General features: G+C 43.6%; 1 protein-coding gene and 1 long non-coding RNA gene across 2 annotated transcripts in view; both read right to left on the reverse strand.

The window, feature by feature from the left end:
• Positions 1–19,275, reverse strand: part of slit1a (slit homolog 1a (Drosophila)) — a 290,699-nt gene that overhangs the window by 136,969 nt on the left and 134,455 nt on the right.
• On the reverse strand, positions 4,259–18,938 carry LOC117523044. Its single transcript, XR_004564397.1, has 3 exons — positions 18,928–18,938; positions 14,895–14,898; positions 4,259–4,363 (listed from the first exon to the last, which is right to left on the reverse strand). It is a non-coding gene; the product is annotated as an uncharacterized LOC117523044 (long non-coding RNA).

The following is a 19,275-nucleotide window of genomic DNA, read 5'->3' on the forward strand; positions in this document are numbered from 1 at the left end:
ATGTTTTTTGCGAACAAAAGCGGCCCGATTGGATGAAACACCCAGAGGCCTACCTACCGTCAGAAGACGAATCTGACTGGACTGATGTTGATGAGGAAGAGAAGTCTGAGTCAGAGCAGTTAGCACTTCACAACACGGCTACATCTTTGTTTAAAATACCAGACCTATTTTTCGAGTATCAGGACTGCCACAGCCTGCGGAGCAAACGGCGCATTTTTTCAGCTCTTGAACAGGTCTTTTTAACTGAGCCTGAGCTGTTAACCGCATTCCCAGAGCTAATGGACATCAAATCGCAGTTTGAGCAGGGCTGGGTCCCTCCCTGTATCCAGGACCCCATGGATTTCCTGTTTGAGTCTGAACTTACCGCCACCTGCTGTGAAGAACCATGTGTCATCACACTCTCCGACGCCGCTCTCGCTCCACCTTTGCGCACAGCGGCACAGAAGCCAGCTGCTCATCTCCTGCCACCTGTTTCAGAAACGCAGCCACTGAAACCAGTCTTGCTCCGGAACCCTCCGAAACCTGCTCCACGAAGGAACAAGGTGACTTCACTGTCACTCACCTGAATCCAGCAGAACTGCTCACCTCGCAGGCAGATACGCCAGTGCATCCGCGCCGGGAAACTCCGGTGCCAAAGCCCCGGAACAAACGAGTTCCTCAGCCGACATCACAAGCTCCACCTCCAGAGATTACGATGCAGACGATCACCGCAGCTCCCGTTTTGCCCGACCACTCTCTGACAGCCACGCCCACCTGTTCTTCCGGACCGTTTGCGCCCTCGATGATGCCAGTTCAGCCTGTGGGAACGAGTATGCCACCACCGGTAATCACTTCTGAGACAGCCTCGACTTCTTCCTCTAAAGACCTCTCCACCTCCATGGCTGCACCTGCCTGCTCCGCCTCAGCGTGCATAGCCACAGCTATGCTGGTGGCGCTTCCCGGACCTAAGTCGTTTACGCCACCCGGCACTGTGCTCACAGCGGCATCAGCGAATCCCGTCTCAGCGCACTCTACATCCACTACGTCATCATCAAAACCATCCACAGCCTGCTCTGCCTCTCTGCCAGCTGCAGCTGACCCTGCTTCCGCGTGTGACGCGACCACATCGCTGGTGACGTCATGCGAAGCTGCCACCTCTGTCACACTGGCCGTGTGTTTACCGGTCTACTCCGCTTCATTGCCACCTGTGACCAACTCCAGCCTCGCTGCAGATCCACCCTCGGCGGCTGCTGAAAGAGCCAGGTCACAAGCAGCTCCGGCACCGGCGGGCGCGACGTGCGCGCTGCCGATCAGACCCGCCGGTCCAGAACCACCACATCCAGCTCCACCGCCCGCATCCACCTGGTGGAAGACGCTCGTGGACAGTTTAAAAGAAATGGTCAGTGACATTTCTTTTTGTTTCTGGTTAATGCTGATCTGTGTCGTCGTAAAAAATCTGTTAAAAGTGCCATGGTTTCACTTAAGATGGTTCTCCGGCAAGTCATTTAAGAATCTGTTACCAACGCCACTTGTGAACCTGAAATGGTTTTCTTTTGAGTCTATGGGGAAGCTGTTTAAAGCACCACGTCAGCTCCTGAAGCTGTTTCCTTGGAAACCTGCCAGAAAAATGTTTGAAGCGTTATGTCAGCCCCTGGGATGGTTTTCTGGTAAGCAGTTTCTAATGTCAATGATTATGATCTGGTTAATGACGAGCTGCAGCATCATTTTATTCTTCAGGTCCTCCTTGGTAAAAGGTTGTACTTCTGTGGGATTCAACTCCACCCAATCTGAATCCATCCTTTGGTCCCTGGATTGTTTTTCCCGTTTGACTCATGTTACGCATTTATCTGGACAATTCAATTACGTTTTGTATTTTGTGAAGGAAAGGATTTTCAAAATTAGGCCATTCTCAGGAGAGATTTCTTCTTTGTGGTTAAATTGCAATTGGGACCTCAACCTTTTTGGTTCATGGATTTTGCAGTGTGCCGCATATGTTTCCTTTTCATTCTCTCTTAAACACCTTATGTGAAGTATTAAAGCATCATCGGTGCAGATCTGAATTCTGGTTCCCCCACTCGTTAAAACTTGAGGTTTGGATTCGGGATTTGTCGGCTCTTGGTGGTTCTGGACTTATTTGGGTACAGGACTTTTATCTTTGGATGAAATACTTTACTGCCTCGCTTACACTTTAATTGGATGTTCTTCTTTATGCTCTTGCCAACTTTGCTGAGTCACTATCAGGTATGTTGCGCCACTGGTTCCCTTGTTCGTTTGGTCAAAGATGTCTGGCGTTTGCTTTTGGAAGCTGATTGGATCTGGTTTTATGTGATTTTTGGGGTTCTATTATTTTTTTTGTGGCTTCTTCGTTTTGTGTGCTCCCGCAGTAAGCATTTTGCTCCCTCTAGGTGGGGTTCCTTTTGGTTCCCTTTTAAGCCCATTCTTTGTGGACCCTCTGGGGTCGATGTCCGCAAGAGTCGGTTCCCTGGTTCTATCATGGTCTGTGATATGCTTCATGGATGCTCTCCTGACGTGGCTTTACGCCGGTCACCCAATCTACCAATGCACCAGGTTACACCGTGTGGCCAGCCTCCCACGACTGCCTTTCACCCTGTTTACGGCCCTTTGGTTCCCTGGCCTATTTGCTGTCATATTGTTGGTCGTACGTGGGGTCTCCTGCCATATGGGTCTCCTATGTGCTGCCCTGGTCTCGGTTTTTTCCGCCTCTTTGGGTTTCCCCCCGCCGCCCTCCCTGTGTTGGTTTGTTTTGTTGCGTCCGTCCGGTGATGGCCGCGTTGGGGGGAGGCACTGTCATGGATTTGGCCGGGTCTGGGCACTGAGCCCTTGTTTTTCCCCTTTTTGTGGTTTTCCGTCTGCTTCAGTTTGGATTTACTATGTTTGTACTACCATGTTTTCTCCTACACCTAAGCCTAGTCCGGGAGTTTGCATTGTGGGTCCAGCCACCATGGTAGACGGGCCTCCGCCCGGTCTGACACGAGGTCCATTAGAAAAAAAACAACCTTTTTATTTTTTTAAAAAACTTTATGGATCTGAGTCACGTGAGATTGCATCAGCCAACCTTGAACCTTAGTGCGCATGCGTGAGTTTTGTCCCGCCTGTCGGCTGTGTCATTCGCCTGTGAGCAGCCTTTGTGTGGGGAGTGGTCCTGTGCATTCGGCGGATTTTTCTTGCAAGGAAAATGGCGGAACGATTGGAGCAGCGCTATTGCATCAAATTTTGCCAGAAACTTGGTGACAGCCAAGTGGAAACCATTCGAAAAATAAAGACGGCTTTCGGGGATGAAGCTATGAGCACCACACAGATTAAGGAGTGGTACAACCGGTTTAAAGACGGACGCGTAACGGTGGAGAGTGTGCCGCGCTCCGGCTCTTCTGGCTTCTGCTTCTTTCGCCCAACGTGATGTTATGTGTGAAGGGACCATTAAGAAATACAATCAGGATAAATTTCAATCATGGTAAATTTGTCTGGAACAGGCAACTCGTGCAAGAAGAAGACTAGTGAGGGAAGCCACCAAGACACCCATGCTAACTCTAGTTATACTGTACAGACTTGTGTGACTGTGATTAGAGAAAATATGCATAATAAAAATTTAGTCTGTTGCATCACCAGATGTGCACCTTTGGCCCGGTCACCCGGCGTTAGCTGAACGAAGGGGGAAAAAGTCCCAAAGTCACAAATAGTTGAAAAACGTGGACGAATGAGCCTGGACTTGTCCCATCACCAAAAAGCCTGTGAGTGCAGACTGCATAAAAGACCAAAATGAAACTGAAAATAACAAAAGAAAAATGAAGCGAACGGCGACTTTGACGCTTATAAACAAAATCAAAATAAAGCACCTGTGTGTGATCATTTCTGCAGCGAGTCTGTGCTATCCATAGCCGCCTGCAGCTGCGTTGTCTTTACGCACGTCGCAGCCAGAGATGTTGAGAGAGAGAGAGAGAGAGAGAGAGAGAGAGAGGCTGGAGGTTGGACGAAGTTGGATGACACTCAAACAGAACACTGACGGTACGGGAACTACATCTGACGAGGAACCATCAAGACAGAAAGCAAAACGGATTACAGATGAATTGAGGTTGTCGTCAGGATTCGTTCACATTTTTCAACAGTTTAAAAATTCTGACAAAGCGCCAGCTACAGAAACGAAGCTGGACGACGGTTAAATGATATCTCCGAAAGTCAACGTAAGTCCAGATTTCTTGTTTCGTTTTGGCTTTGGTGTCCTTTGTTAGTGCCGTGTGACTGGGGCTTTCAGAGAAAGAATTTCTTATAAAACAGATGTGAAACCTCAGCTCCAGTTTGTCAGAAGACACATGGAAGATGCAGGCCTGGATTTGATCTGTTTTCTTGTATGAAAATCCTTCTGTGTCTCCACCATGCAGCTGTGTGTAACTGGTAGTGTGACAGAAAAAAGTAGCCACAGAATGGCGTAACTCCTTCAAACTTGTCCTGGATGTCTTTGTGGCTTCCCTCATTAGCTTTCTTCTTCCACAATCATTCATTTTTTTATTTGTTTGTTCTTGAGAAAAGGCCTATTCAAAACATTTATTGTACAAATACAATACTGTTTGTATTTAATAATGAATGAAGTCACATACAGATTCACTGAGTTCAAAATATTAATGCAGCCATCCCCTGACCTGTCTAAATAAGAATTCCTGTAAAAGTAATGATTTGCATGAACAATACCTCTTATATTAAAGACTTTTTTTCTGAAAATGGAGGGACTATGTATAAAAATGGCTTTAATTCTTAAATGGTTAATATGATGACTAGAAGAGCAGATGTTGACTGTTTCATTAAATCCCTTTGTGGTGGTGCACAGAAGCAAAATTACAAATATTGCGCCACTGTCCAACTACTTATGGACCTGACTACCCACTCTTGCCATAGACAGCATGGGGGCTAGAAGAGCTGTAGCTCTTTTGCTGTACTTTTCTTTTTTGGCAAAACAACCACAGCACAGAGTTGAAAACTGAGTCAGTCTGGCAGAGCGGCTATACTGTTGCCTCTTACTCTACTTTTGTTCTACCTGCCCTGAAACTCTTTCTGATGACTAATTTGTCCTTTCATCTTAATGCACTAACAAACAGGGATACTGCAGACACACTGCTGTTCTCCCAGGTTACAATATCAAACGGCTATGCTTTTATCGCGCCATCAGAGAGTGCCAGCGGCTATAGTCAGTGCAAGCGTAAAGGAAGAGGCCGAGAGACGGAGACAGGCAGTTGAATAGTCGAAAGTAGAATACGAGACAAGGAAGGAAGGCGCGAACAATAAGAATATAATGCTATCTGGTAAAATGAAAGCTCTAGAGTGGAATCCACACACTAAAACCCCCATAATCCTGTTAGCACGCTATAACACGATTGGCTGAAGGGATCCATGCACTCCCACTTGTGGTACTGCTTGATTGGATTAGATGCAGAGGTCGCGGGCGGTCGATACTAAAACTGTAGGTCCATTCAGGGACTATGTGTGACCAGAATAGGCGTCATGACAACCTTAAATGTCGCTGTCCATACAGCCAGAAACAGGGCCTTTGTTGTATATTATTTATATCGCCTTTCTCCCTCAGCCTGCTTCTTTCTCTCCTCGGTTGATTTCAGTTGAATAATCATGTGGTCACGGTTTGGATTCTGCATTCTTATGTGTCCTTTAGGATTTATCAAGAGGTTCAACTGCTTCAGGAGCCAGCACTAAATTAAATTTAGCAATACATTATTTCTGCATTTTCACATTCTTAAAATGGCAAAGAGGACATTTCTGTGGGAGACCATACTGTATTTTACATAGTCTGTGGTTGCCCCTTACTGGTATTTTGTAAGTTCAACTCCGACTGTGTGGGCTCTGAGATATTTGACATTTTTGATCAGTTTGAAAGTAGCTTTTCATGGATGCACCGATCCATTAAAAACAAGGCATGATTATGTGAGAACAGTCACCACAAAGGGGGATATTGGCCACCATGGCTCCCATTACTACACTCAACAAAAATATAAATGCAACACTTTTGGTTTTGCTCCCATTTTGTATGAGATGAACTCAAAGATCTAAAACTTTTTCCACATACACAATATCACCATTTCCCTCAAATATTGTTCACAAACCAGTCTAAATCTGTGATAGTGAGCACTTCTCCTTTGCTGAGATAATCCATCCCACCTCACAGGTGTGCCATACCAAGATGCTGATTAGACACCATGATTAGTGCACAGGTGTGCCTTAGACTGCCCACAATAAAAGGCCACTCTGAAAGGTGCAGTTTTATCACACAGCACAATGCCACAGATGTCACAAGATTTGAGGGAGCGTGCAATTGGCATGCTGACAGCAGGAATGTCAACCAGAGCTGTTGCTCGTGTATTGAATGTTCATGTCTCTACCATAAGCCGTCTCCAAAGTCGTTTCAGAGAATTTGGCAGTACATCCAACCAGCCTCACAACAGCAGACCACGTGTAACCACACCAGCCCAGGACCTCCACATCCAGCATGTTCACCTCCAAGATCGTCTGAGACCAGCCACTCGGACAGCTGCTGGAACAATCGGTTTGCATAACCAAAGAATTTCTGCACAAACTGTCAGAAACCGTCTCAGGGAAGCTCATCTGCATGCTCGTCATCCTCATCGGGGTCTCGACCTGACTCCAGTTCATCGTCGTGACCGACTTGAGTGGGCAAATGCTCACATTCGCTGGTGTTTGGCACGTTGGAGAGGTGTTCTCTTCTCGGATGATGCGAAGGAGATGTGTTGCACTGCATGAGGCAAATGGTGGTCCCACCAGATACTGACTGGTACCCCCCCCAGTAAAACAAAACTGCACCTTTCAGAGTGGCCTTTTATTGTGGACAGTCTAAGGCACACCTGTGCACTAATCATGGTGTCTAATCAGCATCTTGATATGGCACACCTGTGAGGTGGGATGGATTATCACAGCAAAGGAGAAGTGCTCACTATCACAGATTTAGACTGGTTTGTGAACAATATTTGAGGGAAATGGTGATATTGTGTATGTGGAAAAGTTTTAGATCTTGAGTTCATCTCATACAAAATGGGAGCAAAACCAAAAGTGTTGCGTTTATATTTTTGTTGAGTATAAATCATGATGAAACAGGCCTTCAACAACCACCACCACAGTGCAGCTCATCAAACACATCCAAACCAGATCAAAAACCAAACAAGACCAAAAGACCTGCAAAGTCCATCTCTGTTTGGCCTTACAGTTATTTAAGTCTACTTCCACATTCCTGCAAATTTGGAGAAGTGTACAACAAAGTGTGTTTGACTTCCAAGCTGGTGTTCAACTTTGTTCACAATAGTTCAATTTAATTTGAAACACAATGTCCATTTGTCCCCAACTCAAAGAAAGCACTTCCATGGAATATGATGTAATTTAACTGTGTTTGGGCTACATATATTTATTGGATGGAAATCCTGCCAAAAATTTACTTAATTTTATCTGAGTAATTTTTATCCAAGGCCAAAATATGGCCATTGGGTACTGCAAAGGCCTGTCTGTGCCTAGCATAAGTCCAGTCCTATTATTGTCCTATTGCTGCCAGAGTCTTCAAATTCACAGTGAACATTCTTGGGACACAGACCTTGGGCAAGTTGAAAGATGACTATCCTTGAATCTATTTTAAGATGTCAAAAGGTCACATTCTGTTTCCACTTATTATGCTCATATGGCCGAGGGTATTTTAGCATTGCATTATATTTTTAGTGTAATAGTCTCCGAAAAATCAGAATAATTGAGAAATTAAATGGAAATGTTTATATAAATGAAGGGTGTAACAATTTGCTGATATGAATCAAAAATTGGTTTTAATGTAAAAGGTGTCACAACACTGATACCTGGACCCTTGGATTGAGCTAAATGCACTATGAACCAATCAACAGCTCGTTTTTTAAAATTAGGAATCGGTTGAGTGAAGCTGTTCTGCTGCTACATCCACGTCTTCAAATTCTTGTAAAAGTTCAAAGGTCAATGTGAGAGTCTTGCCAGGCTGGCCACGGGGTTCAATCTAAAATCCAAAGCATGGAACAGATTTCAATTTTATTAAAAGGATGGAAAGTTTGATAAAAGTCTGGCAGTTTGTAAGCTCTTTAGAACTGCAATTAAGTACAGTGGCAGCCTTTTAGGAAAACAACTGCATTGCCTACAAGAATACTCATTTCAAATCTTCAAATTACTGACAGCACATTAATTCTCAGTATTCTTGTGTATCCTGTCAGACTAACATTCAGCTGCATAGTAATTGGGTCTCAGTTTGTTTGGATGTAAACTCAAACTGATATGTTGAGCAAATAAATATATAAAAGTTTGAATATGGTGAAACACAATATTAGTGTCCTATAAGAACAGAGGGGAAAGTTTGTTGCTGTAACAGAAAAATGAAGAAAACTTTGCCTTTATATCTCTCCTGTAAAAATTACACAGCACAGATGTTCTGATTAACCTGTAGCCAAATTTATGATCATACCATGATATAATTACATGCAGGAGAGCAGGGATTACTGCTAGATTACAGGTTAATGAGGTGTGCCATTTTATAGATAGTATAAAATGACATATGATACATATGGTATAAGTAAGTCTGGCTCTGAGGCCCATCGATTCGGTGCTTATCTCCAGAAACCAGAGCGTGAAGCAGATGATAGTCAACTAGTCCCTCTGGACAGAATACTGGTCCATCACAGGTTACTTCCCCAGCCAAGACCGGTACCCATTTACAGCTGGGTGGACAGGGATGATGCGGATGAAGTGTCTTGTCCAAGACAGGTAAAAGAAACACACAGAATCTATAAATGAACAGAAACACAGTGTTCCAGCCACAGACATTCCTACTTAGGATGTTTGGATGCTGGTAACTATTAGTGTGATATCAAGATTACACTAGAATGCACAAAAAAACCCAAGTAATCTTTCTAATATCTTTATTTTTGAAGAATTAAGTTTAACTACATTTTCATTTCTGTTCAAACACAGCGTTAGGGTTAGGATTAATAAAGCTATTCCACAGGGCACCATTCCTTCCCCTTTCATCCCCAATAGCAAATCAGGGTGCGCTTTGAAACATCACAATAACTTCTTGATCTGTCTTTTGTCAGTCTTGAACAAACTTGGTATATGAGTTGTGGCCATCATCCGCACTGGTTTGGAAATCGGGGTGAAATTTTCAAACTGTTCAAACATTTCACCCAGATTTGACAAATCGGTCTCATTACGCCGCCACTTCTGGGTGTTCGTAGTCTTAACGGCTTCAACCATGTTCAAAAACATTTTCAAACGGGGTAGTCCTAGTGAGCACAGTTTGAAACATGTTTGATTGTGCTCCATCCGGGTAAAAATTAGAATCAGAAGCAGCTTGTGGTTCTGGCTGAGGACATAGCCAAGCGCAGTTTTACTTTTGTTTTCAAGCAGGTTGCCAGGTATGCAGTTTATAAGCCAGCCAGTTGCCAAGTCTGCACTTTATAAGCCAGCCTGATAGGAGGCAAGCTAGAGTAAGTTGTTTCATCCCGTTTTTGCACTTTTTCTGGATCGTGGGGGATCATAATAGAATGATGCTCTGTGGAATAGGGGTATAAGATTGGGTTAACAGCTCATTAAGGGTGTGAAAGATCTAATTCCTGGCCAAAATGTCCACGTTATAGCATATTTATGGCTGAAACGTCCAAGGTCGGAAGGCCGTAGTCAGAAAAATCCATGGCCAATAGATCCCACACTCACTTAAAAGCAGGGTGATAGAAAGAAGGTTGAACCAGTGTTTGTTCCACTTTGCACCCGACAGCAGATACTGCCAACTTGCATTGTTTGCTAATTGACTGGGGGTTTCCTTTTGTTAGGGCATTAGTGTTGAAGAATTCTTCTGGTTTAACATGTTTTTTTTCCTTTCCTCAATGTGTCTACGGCCTCCTGCACCAGCTCAGGCTCCGCGACGTCTCACCGAGTGCCGTAATGATGTCAGACACACAACTTTTGATTCCCCGTTTCCTGCACACAGCATGCCCAACAGTCCTTTTTCATTACAGGTGTGTGAACGCTTGCCCAAGTCAGTGAGTGTGGCTATGTCAGTGTGGAAACAGCCTCGACCTGGTATAGATTTATCTTAATGTGCTACATACCTCAGTGTGGGCAGTTAGTTCATTACTGTAGCCTGCCTCTCCGTAGGTGACGTGGGTCACAGTTCATTTCTATTGTAGCACTAATGATGAGGTAGCACACGTGTTTTCAACTATGTCCTTGCTGTATGAAGCAGATTCACTGACATGCTGTAGTCATGATTGTTCCTCTACAGTAGACTGTAAACAATGCTCGCGGTTACGTTACGGCACAGTGCTTCAACAATAAGCTATGCCAAAGATATGCATGTTTACAACAATCCCCTGCTACTGTATACCTGATATAATTAGCAGTGTTATCAGACGTAGCTTAAGGCGCCTGGTCTGGAGATTAGCTGCACGCTGAAGGTAATGTCTGGTTCCTGACCGATTCACATCATTAACCTCTGATCTCTATCTCACCACACTGCACTCATATAGCGCACACAATTCAAGCTCTGCTGCATGACACAAATACAGACTGTAGGTGCTTAAGTGGTGCGATGCCAGATCCACTCACAAAAACACTGTATGTCTACGATCATTTATAGCAGTAGTATCTTGAATCAACATTTCTGACATAAAGTGGATTTGGATGCTGCGATGGCTCAGCCTTCGCCACGACAGACAGCTTTCTGGTTAAACCCCTCGGGGCTTCAGGCTCCACTGTCTGAACGTCTGCTCGATAAGTGATACACAAAGGAAAACATGCATATGGACTCGTGTACACACATGCCCACAGACAATCGCCTCATTCACATCTTAAAAACCTCATGCCGGGTTGCCGACAGCGGCTGATGCATTGGATCATAAATCAGATAGGATGATTTCATGTTCTGGTTTGAAAAGACACACGGACACAAAACACAAGCTGCCACTGAAGCTCTGGATTCTATACTATGCCAGCTTCTGCAAAGACTCCCATCACAATATCTGGTGACTTTTACTTCCTTTTGCTTCCTTCTCTTGCCGCCTCACTGCAGTCAGCCCGTCTTATACCCCTGGACATACAGATTAATTACTTCCGCCAAGAAGGTTTGTCTTTTAGCATGATAACTCAAAAATTATTGAATGGACTTTAGCAGATAGATAATATTTTGCTGTGAGAAAATGTTGATGAAAGTTGGTGAGCTTATGGACACTGTCCCAGAAAATAAGTGATCTTTTGGATCCAGGATCCAGAAGGCGTTTTTCAGCATTCATGAACATTTAATTTAAAAATTCATTAATAATGAACTTCGATAACATTTTGTGAGCAGATGAATAATGTCACTCAGATGGAAAAGCGATGGAAGACTATGTTTGATCCAGGAGTGGTGGCGGAGATTTAAGTGCTTGTAGGTGCTTAAATGTGTAAGATGAACTTTTAGGAACAAGCTGAAATGACCTGTAAAGTGAAATCTAAGGCTTACTTAAACACCACTTTTTATGGAAGTACCACAAATTCTGCTGTTGTTTCTTCCACAAATACTCATATGTTTCTCTATCGCTGCAATCCATCGGTTAATATATTGTGCTACAAATTTTTGGCTTATTTTTCTAGTCAAACAAAGAAAACATTTACCTGTTTAACAACCTCATCCAGAAAGAAGCTATGATTTACGCTCCATTTGGATTTTGATTTCATGCTGATAAAACATTACAGATGCCGGTACAGTGCCTCTAAACACGCCATTGCGACTGCAGTTACTTGAGTGTTTGTTTTCTTGATTTTACTTGATTGAATGATAAGAAATGTTTATCCTGACCCAATGGTCTTAATTTAGTTCTTCCATTTAGAGAGGGAGAAAATTACAGTGTGTGTCTGATTAAGCACTCATTAAGAGAGTTAATGTGGTGTGTGAGGACTGTTAAAAGAATGGCAGCGCGCCACCGCTAACTGCTTACTACTTTCTTCCGCCCTCCATGGTTAAAAACCCACTAGCAGACACGCACATAAACAACTACACAAAAACTGCAGGTCTCCAGAATGAAACTTGGAAAGGCACCAAAAATGATTCTGCAGGTAAATAAAGGATGTCCATGCAAATACGAGTAAACTGTTTGCATGCTTGTCCTCTTCGTGTTCTTGTCATGGGTCGAGTTTTGGCTCTAGTTCTGCTTTTCTGTGTTGATCAAAGTTACTCAGTTATTTCTGCTATTTTCCCCTCCATGTTATTCAGTGATGATTATTATTCATGCTCTTATTCTGATGTTTTCTCCCATCTTAGTATAACTTCCAGATTGTTGACCTTTGCGTTTGCGTGTTCCCCTACTTATGTGTCTTATTGTGCTATGTTATTTATTAACACCATTAGAATGGTTCATCCTCACCAGATTGTCTTAGGTTCTGCCCGGCTCTCTAGCGTTCCATTTTATAGTGTTTTTTTTTATTACTACATTTTACTGACTCTTGCTGAACTCCCGTCTCTTGCTTACTGTTTTTGTGCTCTGGTAAAAGTGTTTTTGACTCCACGTTATAGATCCTTGCTGCCATTCCAGATTCCTGTCATTTGCCTGCTGCATGGACTCTGTGGTATGAGAATCTTTGGTTACTGAACTCACTCTATATTTTTGATCGTTCTGCTGCCATACCTCGTGAAAGAGTGTTGCTATTGAGAACTCTGGCTATTGAACTGGCTTTTTGGATTATTCTTCTTTGATTTCCAAGCTGATGCAATTTTTGGACTGATTTTAGTGTACCTGACCCAAGCAAGCATTAACCATTCCTGCTTGCCAGATCTGCTGCTCTGAGTTATAATAGTAATAATAATTATTTTTGTGTAGAACAATAAAATCTGTCCTTCATTGTGGTTCTCTGTGTTGGGGTCCTTGACTAGATTCATTAAAAGAACATTTACCTCATGCACTCTTTACACTGGGGGTTGCAACAATGTACGACTATGACGGGCAAAACAGTGCGGGTTTTCCTTGGAACTGATTGCCTCAGCAGGTGGTTTTACTGATATGCTCCAGACCTTCACCCAAACGTCATGATCAACTGTGAAATCACCTGCTGAGGAGTTTGGGTGCAAGGAAAACCTGTAACATCTTGACCCTTCAAGTCTGATATGTTGAAGAGGAAAAGAAATATAAGCCAAGATGTATTTTATCATTAAAAACAGTCAATTACAGAGTTTGCATTTCTTCATTATAATGTTATTTCTGTTCTTGTACATGTGCCGATATTCATATGTACAATTCTGTCATGGTGAGCCTCTGCCCTGCCTCTCTGTCCTTTTTTTTTTTACCCTGGGTGTATTTCTGAATTTTTTATCCCCAGATGGCACATTCTGAGCCGTTTCTCACCTGCTGCACATCTCTGCTGATGATGGCCACTCACCTGCTGTGCATATGCAGTTGATGAGGAGCGGACTATATAATCCCAGGCTGTTTTTTATTTTTGCCGGATTCTTGATTGTTGCTCCATGCCATGAAGCCAGATGGTGTTCATCTCCTGTCCGTGCCATGAGGCCAGATGTGTATCCAGACCGCTCCAAGAGGACCAAGCCTGATTGCCTCCCTGTGACCTTGACCGCATCTTCCTGCTGCTTCCATGCGCCTAAGACGTCGGAGCTTCCCGCAGCTACACTCAAGGTACATGGCCCACTCTCTGATTCCTGTCTTAGAGCGAACTGTCTTTCCTGCTATTCCAGATGCTATCCTGAGTGGCTCCCATGCCACCCTGGCTCCTGCTTCCTGATTACCTGCACAGCAACGTCACTTTAGAACTTCTTGGCTCTCGGCGCAGAGCGCATCTTGCCTACATGCCAGTTAAGCTCCTCCTCGTCTTAGTGGGATCCTGTTCTCACTTGTTCCTGTTTGTGACTATGCTATGATAAAGAACTATTCCAAGAACTCTGCCTAAAAACTGCATGAACTCTGATATCAAACAATTGAGAACCCAACTGTATCAAGTCCTCCTTAATTGAAATTGCATCACAACGCACAGCACCTGACCTCTGACCACTGGATACAACTTATGCACTATGAACAATTCCTAAACAGTGAACTTTATTTCTTAAGAAGAGGACTTTATTTCCTGACCTCCGAAGCATTCTGTGTTAAGACTGTTTTATGTTCTGTGACTGTTCTGAGGCTTCAGCATTACAAGTGCATTTCACTCACCCGTGTCTTCTCCCCTAGTTCCTGGTTTTGGAGGCGAGCGTTCCACCTGGCCATGGTCATTGAACCCTTAGTTGACATTATCCTTCAAGACTGGCTCAGAATCCTGCAGCACCCAGATATCCCATTCTCCAAGGATATCCCTAATCATGAGAAACACGTGCTAACGCTGATTTCATATGATAAATGTAAAAAATAATTGTACCAGTCATGATTGCACAGTTAATGTCATTTGCAGTGGCACGCGCAGGTGAGACAGTTTAACAGGGTCAGTTACAAGGAGAGCTATAGAGATCAGAAACACAAGCTTCACAGGTTGTCATCCTAATTACTGTAACAATTTCAACCAATCGTAGGAGAGCATTAAAGGCATCTCGTTATATAACGCATCCGGAAAGTATTCACAGCGCTTCTCTTTTTGTACATTTTCTACATCCTGGTAGATTTTTATCAAGAATGTCTCTGTACATGTTTCCATTCATCCTTCCTTCAATTATATGACATTTGCTAGTGCCGTATGCTGAAAATCAGCCCCACATCATGATCTTCCCACCTCCAGACTTCACTGTTGGTATGATGTTTTTGGGGTGATGTGCAGTGCCATTTACAGTGTGTATTATGACATCCAAAGAGTTAAAATTTGGATCTCATTTAACCAGACTATACAGTGCATCCAGAAAGTATTCACAGCACTTCACTTTTTCCACCTTTTCCTACGTTATAGCCTTATTCCAAAATGGAGTAAATTTATTTTTCCCCCAAAATTCAACTCACAACACCCCATAATGACAACATGAAAAAAGGCTGTTTTTTTTTTTGTTTTTTTTTTCTGTAACTTTACTTCACACCCTTTGCTCAATACTTTGTTGATGCACCTTTGGCAGCAATTACAGCCTCAAGTGTCCTTGAATATGATGCCACAAGCTTGGCGCACCTATCTTTGGGCAGTTTTGTCCATTCCTCTTTGCAGCACCTCTCAAGCTCTATCAGGTTGGATGGGGAGTGTCGGTGCACAGCCATTTTCAGATCTCTCCAGAGATGTTCAATCAGATTCAGGTCTGGGATCTGGCTGGGCCACTCAAGGACATTCACTGAGTTGTCCTGAAGCCACTCCTTTGATATCTTGGCTGTGTGCTTCAGGTCATTGTCCTGCTGAAAGATGAACGGTTGCCCCAGTCTGAGGTCAAGAACGCTCTGGATAAGGTTTTCATCCGCGATGTCTCTGTACATTGCTGCATTCATCTTTCCCTCAATCCTGGCTAGTCTCCCAGTTCCTGCCACTGAAAACATCCCCACAGCATGATGCTGCCACCACCATGCTTCACTGTAGGGATGGAGCCTGGTTTCCTCCAAACATGACGCCTGGCATTTACGCTAAAGAGTTCAATCATTGTCTCATCAGACCAGAAAATTTGGTTTATCATGGTCTGAGAGTCCTTCAGGTTCCTTCTGGCAAACTTCATGTGGGCTGCCATGTGCCTTTTACTAAGGAGTGGCTTCTGTCTGGCTACTCTACCATACATGATTGGTGGATTGCTGTAGAGGTGGTTGTCCTTCTGGAAGGTTCTCCTCTCTCCAAGTGCACACACTGGATGTGTGAGTATCAACAGTGTGCAGGTATCTGCCACGACAGGACGTCTGGACCACTTAGAGTGCAGACTGCTTCATTAGCTCCATGAGAAGAGATGCTACAGTGGAGATTTTTGGTGGCACAATCACTTTCTGCTTCCTGATGACAGCAATGCACCATTATTATGCCTCATTTTAAGACAAACACCCACGAGTGCACAGATAAGTGCAAGTACATTGCGTGAGCTGGACAGTAGCAGTGACATGTTGCACTAGGTGCAAGACAGAGCCAACTTCTGGTCAAGGTGCAAAAACAAAAACTGCACAAGACAAGGAAACACATGGGAGTGTCAGGCACATAAAAAAAAAGATTGAAGGTGTTAAAAGTGAAGGGTAACATAAAGAGAACAAGGTGAGAAGGATTATGGATTGAGGCTGCAAGGCCTTTGGGTATGTGCCAAAACTCAGGCATGTGTGCGGCCCAGAGTGAGTGAACGCTTCTGTGTGCGATCATGAGTATCTCCACTTTTTTCTTCACCTCTGTGCCCCCTCCCTGCCCCCAACAGCCGGCATCCTTCTCTCTCAACACCCTCACATTTTCTTTTCTCTCTTGCAAAAATAAATTATAAACACACCTCCTCACCGTGTCTACCTTCACTTTCTTTCTCTCCCATCTGCCCTCTATGTTTGGGTCTGGATACCAAATAACATCCATTCGCCTCCACCATTGTCATCGCCACCATCATCTGGATGTCAAAACACTGTCTTAAAAAAACCTGTTGTTCCTGTATGTTCGCACACATTAATGCACAGGCAGTGTGCATGCAGAATACACAAAATGAGAGATGTGATGAGATGAGAGACGAGGAGACGGACTGGGGTGGAGCTCAGAGGGAAGAGGTTTGATAAGAGAGGAAAAGAACTACTTTTAGGAATAAACAAGCTGCTTACAGATAAATTCATATAAAAAAAACCCAGGAGAGGACTAAATATAGTCTCTGTGAAGAGTTGCAATGAAAAACAAATGCCTCTAATAATTCAGTAGCATTTGTGTAGATGTTTTCTTCTGCTTTTGAAATTGATCATTGTCAGCCCACCAAAACAAGCATATGCAATGGACATTTTTTTTCTATGAAACACGTTGATGTGCCGTTTATTATGAATATGACATGTTCGTTAGATCAGGGTCAGGTCAGATGTGGGAACATGCACTGGTGCTGTGTATCACTCCATTATTGGAAGCCACCCAGCAGCTCTTCTGGACAAAGACCTCAGATGTTTTACCTGGAATCTGCAGGACTCATTCTCCCAGTTGAGGGGGGATGGGGTCACAGCACCAAGAGAGTTCCTACTACCACTGGAACCACTGTGGCCTTTTCTTCACTGTTCTTAGCTTTGCTGTTGTGTATTTGGCAGAGATGTTCCTGTCTACAAACCCAGATACTTGGTTAGACCTCTCAGTGTATGAGGTCCAAGCTTGCACTGCATCTTGCACTCTGCCACTTTGTGCCAAAGTCCTCTGTACTTGTACTCCGTTTGCCCGTAGGAGGGCCCGGTCAAGCATCAGTCCCCCCCCCCCCCCTTTTTTTGAAGAAAGTTGGTTAAAATTAAATTATATGGAATACATTTTATGAATGAGAAAATGACAAAATTGGGCACAATCAGGTGAGTTATTTGTGATTTTTTTTTTTGTTTTTTATCATTTGTGATGAAGTTAGATATTTTATTGAATTGGCATTCCGATGTACATGATACTGATACCAAGCCGGTATGTGATAAAAGTGGTGTTACAGAACATAACATGCAATCAAGAATGTTTTAGGATAAATCATGATTCCCAAAATGTAAATAATGAGATTTAGCTGTTGGAGTTCAGGTGTAATTGTGTGTAAATGTAGGTGAAAGTGGACAAACAGGTAAAATACACAATAATCCTTCTAATTTTTCTCCGCAACATGAAACCTATGAAAAACGTAGCACTCTCAGAAAACAGTTTTCAGGTGATACAGACATTTGAGCTTTTTGGAAAAGTGTGGAGAAAATGTAGAAAATATAGAATTAGTGCCTATGCATGCACAAAAACAGCCGTGTAATGGGAATTTTATATACTCAGATGCATTCTGCAATAATCAGTTAGATTTTGTATGTAGGCGGATGTAAAATAGTAGGTGATATATGAATTTTACCGACCCTTTTTCTTCCTCACTTGTGAAAATGGGGCCGATAATCAGCGGCACTAGAACACCTTTACTCAATATAATGTTTTATTTTATTTTACTTTGGAAATTTTTGCTCAGTAAAGACATATATGGTACAGGCACTTAGAGCAATTATCTCTCATTAATCAGACCCCACAGTGTGTCACAGTGAAGTGTTCACTGATATATTTAACCCTCTAATGTCATATGCATCTGTGGAAGCTGAAGGAGGGAAAAATGAGTCCATGTGGTCCCATCCGGTGAGAGTTGGTGATTTATACCAGTGTTGAGAAATACGACGAGCATAACACACTTTGTCTCACATACACACACATAGGCAAGCTGCCGTATTTCAATGTAACCTAAAAGGGATTTCATGGATGGACTCCGCTCTAATCATCTGCAGCTCACCAGCCAATGAGAAACACACAGCATTCCTAGGCTGGAAAACTCAACAACCACCAAGAGAAAACACAATGTCAGTGGAACTTATCAAGTCCACATGAGGGCGGACGGACGGACAGGCTGTTACCCACATCTCTTCTTTCACTGTAAACGATTCATGATGTGTATTCATCCTCTTAAAAATCCCACATGAGCGCATACACTTGGCCCTGTGCTCTGCTGCCACCCGTGAAGTCAGCAAGGAGGAAATGAACACGGCAAAGAAAGAAGAGAGAAAAATCCTTTCTTCCACATCTCTTCCCTAATTTCCCCTCCCAGCCATTATGTCTACTTGTGTTTCTGAGCGTGTCCAACACTTTCACTGGCAGTCAAGCTGAGTGACGGAGCAGCGCTGAGCGACATCGATCATGACAAACGCCTGCAGGCGTTATCAGCTTGACGACGGAATGTACAATAGCGCAGTTTTCCACACAGACGCAGCCAACCATTTGCTATCCGTCATGCTGTCTGCCAACTCGACAACAGAGGAGAAGGGTGAGAAGACCAGAGAGGACCTCTCCATGAGTCCATTATCACTGTCTTTATGTTTATATCTCAGAAAACCAGAAATACCAACTCAAAATCCACACACACGTTTGGACTCACGTCTTACACACACACACACACGCACACTGTGTGGTCTCACTGAGTTGGTTAAAGATGCCTCATATGGATGTTTGGCTACCTAGAAGATGGAAAACTGAGCCTGGTGATCAGATGGCAGTTTTTCCTGGAACTGCTGGTTTGAGGTCAGCAATATTGAGCTCATGTGATGACAGATGCCACCACACCTAACCACAAGCGGCTGACACCAGATCAGAGCTCCATCACTAAGTGCACATGCAGTCATTAGTAGTGGTGGG

Source organism: Thalassophryne amazonica, chromosome 13 (genome assembly GCF_902500255.1).
Source record: "Thalassophryne amazonica chromosome 13, fThaAma1.1, whole genome shotgun sequence".
NCBI classification, from domain to species: Eukaryota; Metazoa; Chordata; class Actinopteri; order Batrachoidiformes; family Batrachoididae; genus Thalassophryne; species Thalassophryne amazonica.